The sequence below is a fragment of the Atta colombica genome, unplaced genomic scaffold, assembly GCF_001594045.1.
Source record: "Atta colombica isolate Treedump-2 unplaced genomic scaffold, Acol1.0 scaffold102, whole genome shotgun sequence".
Lineage (NCBI taxonomy): Eukaryota > Metazoa > Arthropoda > Insecta > Hymenoptera > Formicidae > Atta > Atta colombica.
Window position 1 is genome coordinate 1,097,383 of NW_017259187.1, and position 11,655 is coordinate 1,109,037.

An 11,655-nucleotide genomic window follows, 5' to 3' on the forward strand; every position below is an offset into this window, starting at 1 on the left:
TCAATAATTTCTCAAACAATAAATACAAACAATTGATTATAAATGGAACAAAAGCATGATTTATTATCTTATCTTATGTATATCGTAGTGTTTATAATTACACGGAGAAAAATGTATGATATACGCTAAAATTCTAATTTATAGAATTATTAAGATCAAATAGAATCTACTTGTGTAAAATTTTCTTTATATATTTTTTTTTGATAAATGAGATTGTCGACAATCATTCTTACTTTATAGCAAAAAATTTTTCTTTATTGACAAAATTTACTTTACTGCGCAGTAAAAAATATATGCGTATAAAAGTTCTGAGAGTTCTTTGTGCTTGTCAATCTTGAAAATAGTATGATTTACGGTAAGTATAATTTACTTTACTGAAAGTATGATTTATTTTACTATAAGATAATAATCACTTGAAATGATTATATTATAATTATAATGTACTTTTTTCTTAAATCTCCGGTATTTTTACTTTTAGGCAAATAAAATTTATCACAAATTCGGTAAAAAAAAACCAGAATATTTTTATTAATCTTATAAGGTCCATTTCTCCGTGTTATTATTTTTCTCCGTGCAATGTTTAATTAAGTAATGAATACTATATTATTATAAATTATTATTAAGTTACGTTATTTTATAAGTAACTTCAATTACATAACTTCAAATACATTTTTTTTAACTTCAAATACATTTTTATCTACCAATAAATTGAAACAAACATAAATTGTAATGAAAGGTTTATAACGTGGCAAATGTCAAGCAAATATGACTGATAAGGGACTACAACCAATTCTCCCTTCAATTTTAATAAGCTTTGGATATGTTAAAGTATCGAAATAAATCGTAATCGTTACAAAAGTAAGAAACATGTATTTTTTATAAATTGCACGTTAAGAAACTCTTAAAAAAAATAGGTTTTCTTTCAGAGTGAATATCTAATGTCCGTTTTTTATTAATATAAATTAATTTTAATCTTAGTTCAACTTACGCTTCATCATTTTTTAATTCTTAGAAAAAGATAAAGAATTAGTTGAACCGAGATTAACATTAATTTACATTAACAGATACAGGCATTAATATTGCAAACGCTTTGAAGCATTCTGATTGGTCAATTCGTAAGATTCTTTTTTCTAATTGATCAACGAAGCATTTGCAACGTTAAATGGATCTTTTGTATCACATGGTGCAATTATGACGTGGTCATAAATTATTTATTAAACGTTAGAAACAATTGAAGAAAACAATAGTTGTCAAAAACAATAATTGCGGAAATACCACGTCGAAATAAAAGAATATCTAATATAATGTACGAATAATTTAGACTGAAACTAATTTAAGTCACGGAAGGAGATGAAAATATTCCCAAAATTGCGGATTTACAATCGGATGTTTCATTTTTAAATAAATGTGATTTATTTAGTGGATAAAACAGAAGGAAAAAGAGAAAGAGAAGCTAGAGAATGAATAAGTTGAGATTATGGAGCTCGAAATATGGAGCTTTTAAGGCTTGATTTTACATAATCTACTTAACTTATAATTTAGACTTAACCTCACTTAACTTGATAATAATGTAAGAATTATAAATTTTACATAAGTAGGCTCTATTTGAACTTGATAATTCTATAAATTAGAATTTTAGCGTATAATATTGTACATTTTTCTCCATAATTATAAACATTACGATATACATAAATAATAAATTATGCTTTTGTTCCATTTATAATCAATTGTTTGTATTTATTATTCGAAAAATTATTGATGTCGTACTCTATCTAGAGTGAGAAAATAACATAAAAGAATTATGTTTTTTTAATTAGAATTAATTACTAAACTAAGGTTTTATAATGATAACTTTAATACCTGTTTCTACCAACTATATTAATTTTAATCTTCCTTCAACTTACTCTTCATCTTTTTCTAATATTTAGAACTAGAAAAAGAATAGTTGAACCAAGATTGAAATTAAACTATGTTGGTAGAAACAGACATAAAAGATATTTACTACAAAATCATCAATTTAGTGAATAAATAGGATAAATAGAAAAATACAATTTTTACATTATCAAATTAACCAGCAAATAAAAAGCCGGACTTAAGTATTATGTCTAACCTAAGTAAATATCGAAATATATCTGAACCGGCACATTTTACTAGTCTGCGCATTCCCGTTAATGATAGATACATAAAAAATGTTTCCAATAACAATCACATGAACAGCATACGTACGACACGTTAACAACGGGTTGTATGCGAAGAAAAAAAAAGGAAAACGAAAACAAAAAAAGGACTTACTTATACGCAGAAAAGATCCAGCCAGCGATTCCGGACTTTCATCGGCAACACTGCTTCCCGAAGATGAACTCAAACCGGACTCGAACGACGACGGTGGCGGGCGTCTTCTTGTCCTCTTGTCGCGATGTGCAATTCGATCCGGTGAAAACGGACGTGCAGATCGGCGATCGGAGAGAGATCAGAAACGAACGCACAGATGCACGTGGCGGCGAGATGACACGATACCGTCGCAACGAACGAATCTACTCCGCGACACAATCTCACCACGCGACGGTCGCAACCAGACTGAAGTTCGTCGCCGGTCGGTGAGTCGGTCCGCCGCGCTGCTGCTACTACTACTCGTCCCTGGAAACAGCTGCTCCTCCCTCCCCTGCTGCACCGCTGGAAAACACGTCGCGACGATCACACAATCTCACTGCGGTCTTACGACGTCGCGTAAAATGCATCTTTCCACGAGAGAACCGACACAACGCCTTCTCTCGCGAAATCGCGGTGATCCTGGCGGATGGTCGAGAACATCTCGACGTTGATTTATCAGCGCGGAAGAGAAATCACCCGCGCGACGACGCGCGCGCACGCAGGCGACGAATGGAGAAGCTTGGAAATTTCACGATAAAATAGAAACTTTTCGTTATCCGCTTTTCAGGATTTGCGACGTAAATCCGAGAACGCGGAAAGAATGATTTTGTTGAAATATCTAAAAATTTAGCTGGATTCACAGTTGAAAAATTTAAATTTTACATGTTTTACATGTTCCGAACGGTTCACTCAATTTTTATTGATTCAATACAAAATGGATGGCAAAAAAGTGACATAAATATTATGTAAAAAGTTAATTCAAAAAATATCATACTGACACAATTTGTAAGCAATCATATTTCTTCATTAAATTTAACATTTATAATATGTAATAATGTACATTTTTTATTTACTTAGAATTTATTTTATTTTATATTTTAAAAAATTATTTTTGTTTATTACTTGTTAATTTACTCATAAATTATGTTTAACACTAAATAATGTTGAATATCAATTTATCTCAAAATATTCAAATAACATTAATCACATTAAATTAATTAATAATCAGAGATATTAAAAATTCAACACAAAATTTTAATAAGGACTTGAGTGGAACGTTTCGAACACAAATATTTTTTACTGTGTAAAATCTAAAAATAGTTTTGTTAAACCATAAAAATAATTACGTTCAAGTCGATTGTTAGAATAATAAAATTTTTTGTGGCATTACTCATTGCTTGAGTTTCCCGCATAATTATTTTAATAGTTCCAAGAAAATTATTTTCAGATTTCTACATAGCTGAGTTTTTAGATATTCTGAGGATATTTCAACAAAATCATTCTTTCCGTGTAGATCTCCCTGCAATTCCGGATTGAGAACAACTTCCAAATATTGGTTCTGTTTTCTCACTTGATGTTTGACACTCTCGTTTGAAAATAAACGATTGGTGTGAAGATGGTTACGATTCGTTTTTATGACTCTTGAAAAGCTTTCGTTTCGCGAACGGAAAATATAGGTCTGTTCGTATTGCTTACTCTTTTTGCATTCAAAATCTTTATTTTCTTTCTCTCCAACACACACGCACACACGCACGCACGCACGTACGCACGCACGCATGCACGCATATCTAAGTACATACTTATCTTATTTTTAGTATAAAAATTTTTTTAAATTTTTTTAAATTTCAAATAACAACGAATAAGTTTTATATTTCTTGAATGGAAAGAACGATTTAAAAATATTTAAAAATTTAACTAGACAGATTTGAAAATAATTTTTATTGGACTATTAAAATAATTATGTAGAATATTTAAGAATTAACAAGAGTTGACAATGCTACAAAAAGTTTTAGCAGTTAGTTTAAGAGTATAATTATTTTGATGATTGAAACAAAATAATTTTCAAATCTGTATCTAGCTAAATTTTTAAATATCCTAACAAACCCATTTTTTCCATATGAAAATTTCTAAAAAATTAAATTGTTTCTCTTATCAGATATAAAATTGCGTTCTAAGATTTAGGTACTTAAAAAAAAAAAAGATTATACTTTAATTATTTCACGCCGAATGTATAAGAGTATGGTTCATTTAATGCTTGTTTTGAAGCATTCCTTGATTAGTAAAATTCTTTCTTCTGATTGGATAAGCAAATACTTCTAAATATTTATAGCATTAAGTGGACTACATCTCAATATATAAATTAAATATAGATAAGTATAAATAATTTTTAACTATAAGACAGTCTGTTTATAAAATATCTTATTTGTAAAATGGCGTAAAGTATGGTATATATTTAATTAATTTTAAAAATAAAATAAAAATTATATTATTTGAAATTAAAATAAGAATTGAGATACAAAATTATTAATAATAATTTTTATAATTTTTTTATTGTAATGTGCATTCACTATGTTTGTTTGCATTGTTTAAAATCCTCCAAAAATTTTGCACATAAATTATTTAAACGTAAAGAAAGAAAGCGAAGATATTGAATACAAAAAGAGCAAGCAACAAGTATAGACTTGTTACCATATAATAATTTACACGTTCAATTATTTACAAACAATTTAGTTTTTCAATTGGAATTCTCTTCATTCTATTTTTAAAACTTATTCTCGTTATTATATCGATATAAATGCGTCAGAATTGATAATTCCTGACTTATTATTCTATACTAATTCTAGAAAATTGCTACTAATGTTAGAATCTCTAGAATCACGCACGCGATGTCAAACGATGTCACTCGTTACGATGCGGCAAAAGAATCGCGATGACGCGTATACATCACGGCCGGATATTCTTAGATCGCGAAAACGCAACTGAAGGAGTGAATCGGGCAGAACAAATTGCGTCTCAAGAATGAGAATATTTTCCGAAAAGCACGTTACCAATAATCGTAAAGCGCGGTACGGAATATCTCCGTAAATTTTCGCTTTATGTAAAATAATGACGGTGACCATATTAAAATCACGAGGCCATAAAGCTTTTAGTGAGAATTAGTATCGAAAACGGCTGCACGTACGCGACTCGACGGTAAAATATTTCCTCGTGCATATTCCAACACGCCGGGTGTTTCGATCGCGAGGTCGGGTAGAAAGGGCAAGGGAAAGCTTTTATTGCTCGGCTTTTATTAACTGACGGTGCTACGTGTCCGTCTTCCTATTACTTACGCCGGCATGTCGTAAACCCACCTGCGCCATGACGCGCCACTTTGCGCCCCGATATATCGCTGGGTCATGGACGCGCTTTTAACCCTTCACCCTCTCTTTAAACTCTTACAACTTTAAAGATGACCTTTATCGCGCGCATTCGCGCGCGTTTATGGGATCGTCGAAACTTCGGTGCAACTACGGCGTGATCTCTGACCGAAATTTGTGAGAAATTCTTGTTCACAGGTTCTCTCTGAAGCTTGACCTGACTCTTCCAGACCCTACATTTTGGGCACAGCGATAAGCTAAAGTTTCAAGGAAACGCCCTGCGAATATCGGTCGTTGCATCGTGCCAAAGGCACATTCGAGGAATACCAACGTAAAACTGTGATAATGCTGATGATGTTGTAATGTGCATATAGGATCATTTAAATACGCTTAATTAAAAAAATATGTTTCTTATACAAATAAAATACAGCGAGCTTTAAAAATTCGGTACGAATATAAATTTCCATTTATGTTTATTTCAGTTTATTAATGAGATATATACACAAACTTCACTCCAAAAATTGGTGGTGATTACGACATAATTACGATAGCTATGTGAATCAATGAATGAAATAATAAATACTATATGTATTTCTTTTGTGTACGAGAAATAATTTATGTCTGACTTCATCTACAGTATATCTACAATATCTATTCTATTTTTCAAAGTCTTCAACGTCTGTGAATATAAATGCGTATTGAGATATTTGAAACGCCTGTTTTATACTTAAATATTATAGCGTTAGAATTATTTTATTATAATTTAATAATTAATTAAATACTTATAATAATACTTATAATAATAAAACGTATAGTAATACTTTGAAAAATAGAATAGATATTGTAGATATACTGTAGATGGAGTCAGATATAAATAACTTCTCATACACAAAAGAAGTACGTACAAGTATTTATTATTTCAAGGATTATTGAAATTCATACCTCTACTACTAATATCTTACTAATAAATCTACCTTAATACTATTAATTGCACTACTAATTTTTGAAGAGTGGAGTTTATATATGTACCCGATTAATAAACTGACATATACATAATGGAATTTTATATTCGTATCAAATATTCAAAGCTCGCTGTATTTTTTTTCGCCGATAAATTAAATTAAAACCTTTAAACATCTGATTTGTTGTGAGAATAAGCGTTGTATATTTCGTGTATAAACTATGGAATTGCAATTACGTCTCGGAGCCGAGGAGAAGCAACGGACTGACGGGAAAACATGTGGTGGTATGTATGCTCTTGACACTTCATTGATTTCAGCTCGATAAAATAAACACTCCACCATAATAAAACAAACATATATTTTATTATATATTACTATTATAACAAATTAATTATTTTATAGTTATTATCAGTAGTTATATAATGTGAGAAATTGAAATATGGAACATTATACCTCGATATGCTAATTCATGCGTTAAGGTACTTATACACACTGTTACTCTCTAAAACTTAGAGTAACTCGAACAGTAAAGAGTGAAATCTTATTCGTTTCATTTAAAGATTGAAAATTGAATTATTCTTTTTTTAAAATTGGCTCAATTTTCGCTCTTTAAAGTGAGATTCTACTATAATCTATTTAGAGAATAGATATTAAAAAAAACAATGGCAATTCAATCTCTGTTAAACAACATTTTGTTATTTTTGTTTACAACTTCCTTGTGGGTAAAAAAAATATTAATCAATCCATTTTTATGATTGTTGTTTCAAAGTAAACCACATCCATATTAACATATGTATTTAATAAATAATAAATGAAATTTTTAAGTCAAATTTAAAATACCGAAAGAATATTTAAATATTCCTAGGTCTTAAAAAATCTTTTTATACGCATCTTAAAATTAATCTTAAGAAGATCGATCTAAATAAGCTTGTGCTTTTCTAATTCGCATTCGAAGAGATATCAAAGATCAAGAATGAATAAAAAATACGAATTAGGCTCGAGAAAATATCAACATCAAGTTTAGCTAAATCACTTTTGATTATTAATATATACTGATTAATAAATAAATGATAGTGCGAATCTTGCTTGTCGACATCCGCCAAATATCCAGGAAGTCGTTCATCCATCTTATGTAACGCATTGCGGACAAATTAACCTTTGCAAGTACAGAGCATTTTTAACGGGGTGTTTATTTTATCGAGTTGAAATCAATCAAGTGTCAAGAGCATACATACCACATGTTTTCTCGTCAATCCGTTGCGTCTCCTTGGCTGCCTCCGAGGCGTAATTGCAGTTCCATAATTTATATACGAAATATACAACTCGACGCTTATTCTTATAACAAATCAGATGTTTAATAAAAAAGGTTTCAATTTAGTTTATCGGCGAAAGAAAATATAGCGAGCTTTAAATATTCGGTACGAATATAAATTTCCATAAATTTATGTCAGTTTATTAGTGGGGTACATATTCAAACCCCACTCTCCAAAAATTGTCCTAATCTCCAGAAAAGTTAAGATAATAATATGAATCTCAATAACCCTTGAAATAATAAATACTTGTACGTACTTCTTTTGTGTACGAGAAATAATTTATATCTGACTCCATTTACAGTATATCTACAATATTTATTCTATTTTTCAAAGTATATTTGTAGATCGATTTCTGTAACTCATTTTGATTATTTCTTAATTATCAAAAGGAATGTTTAAACTTTAATTTAAGTTTTCATTTCGATATGATAATTTTTTATAAGTTGTCGCTATCGAAAATATTAAAAATTTATATTAAACTTTAGTGTTTTTTTGCCGGTGAATGTATATACATTGTTTATGTATAACAACGATTCCGGAACGCGTGTCTATCACGAGAAAGTTACGCGCTTGAACTTTAACTATTTACGCGTGACTGTACATAGAGACACGTGCCAGTCTCGTTACCACGTGTATCTTTAATGTGCTTTAATGGTGCATGAGAGAAGAAACACTTTCAAGATAATGATTACGATGCGATCATTATCTTACTACTATTCAATAAAGGATCACCTGTTCCCTAGTAGTATTTAAAATTCATCTAACGCAATTTAATTGCGTCTGAGATTGCGAACGCAGAAAGCGTAAAAGATCGATTAATCATGATCTTCTATGATCCATTATGTAAGAAAGTATAAAGTCTTCTTAATGGCTGAAGCAAACAATTTGTGATTGATTCATACGCGTAATCATAATGTAAGAAGATCAGGTGTTACGATAGACAAAAAAAAACTTAAACAATGAGACATAAGGCCGGAGTACAGACCTTCGCACAATGTATAATGCATAAAGAAAATACAGAAAATACAGAAAATACAACTTTAAATATTATTCAGTGCAAGAAAATACAGCCTTACAACTTTAAATATTATTCAGAATAATATAAATTTTCATTTATGTTAATTTCAGTTTATTAGGGGGGAATATAAACAAACTCCACTCTCCAAAAATTGAGAGTCACAATTTGAATCTCAATAAACCCTTGAAATAATAAATACTTGTATTTATTTGTGTAGGAGAAATTATGTCTGACTCCATCTGCAATATCTATTATATTTTTCAAAATCTTCAACGTCCAGTTTTTGTAGGTCAATTTCTGTAACTCATTTTGATTTTTTTAATTATCAAGGAGAATGTTTAAGCTTTAATTTAGATCAAAGTCTTTTATTTTAGTAAAAGAAAAGAAAAAAAAGATTCTGATTGATTTCATTGTGTATTAAAAGTTAAATGTGTGAATAAAATTGTGAATAAGTAGTGGAATAAAAATTTCACAAAGATTTAGATAAGTTTCTGATGGGATGAACAAATTATTACGCATCCTTGGAATTCTTTCACTTAGTCTTTTTACATAATACGTACGTATTAAGGATGGATTGCGCATTCCTAAGAATTGTCACTATCAGTGTAGAAAGAAAGAAGGTAGCTTGAATTGTTATTCTTTCTGTCTAAAGTATCGAGTTGAAGAAAGATGCTGATAGAATTGATAAAAAGTTGATGAGTATATGCTTCTTTTTAACGGAACACGGAGTAAGATCAAGGAATGTGCTGTCTGTTATTGTATATCTATAAATTGATTCTTTTTTTTGATGATTTTTTTTTTTAATACATAATCTTGTATCGTTCACATGTTCCCTCGTGTTTCAACATAGACCTCGTATGAACGTCTTTGTAACGATTAGATCATCATCATCGTCATCGTCACCCTCGGGGCGGCACTTTCGTTTGCACCAATCGAGTTGCCGTATATCCCGGACGCGATCATTATCATTAAGAATAACCGAGCTTCGCTTCTCTCTCTCTCTTTCTTTGTCTTTTCCATTTATTCCTCTTTTCACCTTCCGTTCGTCTTTTCCTGAAGAGATAAGACGACCAACCACGCGCGCCCTGTCATGGCCCACGCGACATTCATTACGACTAATCAACCCTTCAAATAATCGCTCTAAACAGACACAGACAATTCTCTCATTTGGAATTTCATCCATCTTGGACTGCAAAACTGCATTGCCTCTCAAATGATCATATATACATAACGAAATTATATTGTTTAATCGGTTAATAAAAATCAGAAAGATTCGCCCTACAGGAAATAAAAGAGCGGTTTGATTAAACTATATTTTATAAAATTATTAAGTTATTGCCATTTCGGAAAATGCATATTAAATTTCGATTAATTCATTTAAATGGAATTAATTTTAAATAAATTTCGTAATTTGATTCGGTTTTGCTATTCTTCTTAGAGCTAGCTTACTATCTCTTCCATATAAAACAAAATAATCACGATAATCATGTTTCAAGAAAAAAGTAAAATAAAAATAGAAAAATATAGCTAAAATAAATTAAGATATATGCTTTACTAAATAAAGATAAAATATATGCTTATTAATCGACAATAGACTTCCGTTTATCTACAGCCCATTCATTTATTAAATGAACAATTCATGCTCACAGATTCAAATATCCTCATACGTGAATTATGACGTCATAGTTCAAATAAAATACCTCGATATGCTCGACTAATTTTCTGAACAGCGGCTCTTATTATCAGTCATCGGAATTAATAAGTATTGATAGAGAGAAGTAATGAACCTCTATTATCCGAACCATTCAATTATATCAGAATTGTCTCCTCTCGACAAGTTCGGATAAACAGAGAATTCCACTGTATATGTATTTTAATTATATATATTTAATTATAGACACATATGAGTATATATTCATATTTAGGATATCATTATATTTTTTAAATTTACATTTTGATATAAAGACATTTTCATTCATTTTTGCTTAGTTATTTACATCATTACTTCGCATATCAATTTTATTTTCACACTTGTAGGAAAAGAATTTGCCACGATAAACTAATATTACATAATTTTTGATAATGACAATATAAGAATTAATTACATCATATAAGTTACGTTGTAAATAATTGCATTATCATAAAAGTATTTTTTGTTCTACACTTATATATAAAATATAAAATTACTTTCTCACTTATACGTTGTTATTACAGTCTCACAGTTTATAACTACATCTATATTTTATGTATCATATAACTATAATATAAATTACAAATGACAAACTATTTTGTCGGCATTAGATCCATTTCAATCGTATTGTACAAGAGTTCGCGAATGTTCATTACAGTTATAATTTAGTAATTTAATAACATTTTTTGAAGTTTTATTTCAAGTACACATTATCGATATAATATCACTATTATAACTGTAATATTATAACTGTAATAAATGAGTCAAAATTAAACAACATTTCCTATTTATATATAAATATTATATCTAAGCAAATTATTTTATGTCCAAGCTAATACGCGATCAATATGTAAAAGAAAAAAACAATGTCTTCGTATTCACCAGCACCATTTTTCAGTTTTGCTTTTATGAAAATATAAATAGACAAATAAAAGATAACAATTTCCCTATATAAAATTAATGCATAAATTTGAATAGATATAACGTTATAATATAAAACAAAATAAAAATAAAGATAAAAATACATTTACAAATCATACTTAGGCTGTGTTCTAAAATTGAGTACTAAAAATGCCAGTACTAAAAATCTATAATGCACGTGACGTAAATTGCCAGCATTTTTAGTGCTGGCAGTAAATTTGGAATATAGCCCTTGATATATATA

At 29.5% G+C, this 11,655-nt stretch overlaps 1 protein-coding gene across 5 annotated transcripts in view; it reads right to left on the reverse strand.

The window, feature by feature from the left end:
• Positions 1 to 2,581, reverse strand: part of LOC108688093 (extracellular sulfatase SULF-1 homolog) — an 86,918-nt gene extending 84,337 nt beyond the window's left edge. For all 5 annotated transcript variants that reach the window (XM_018194212.1, XM_018194229.1, XM_018194196.1 and 2 more), the window contains exon 1: positions 2,293 to 2,581. The gene's annotated coding sequence lies outside the window, so the exon portion shown is untranslated. The remainder of the gene's footprint in view (positions 1 to 2,292) is intronic.
• Positions 2,582 to 11,655: the final 9,074 nt, after the last annotated feature.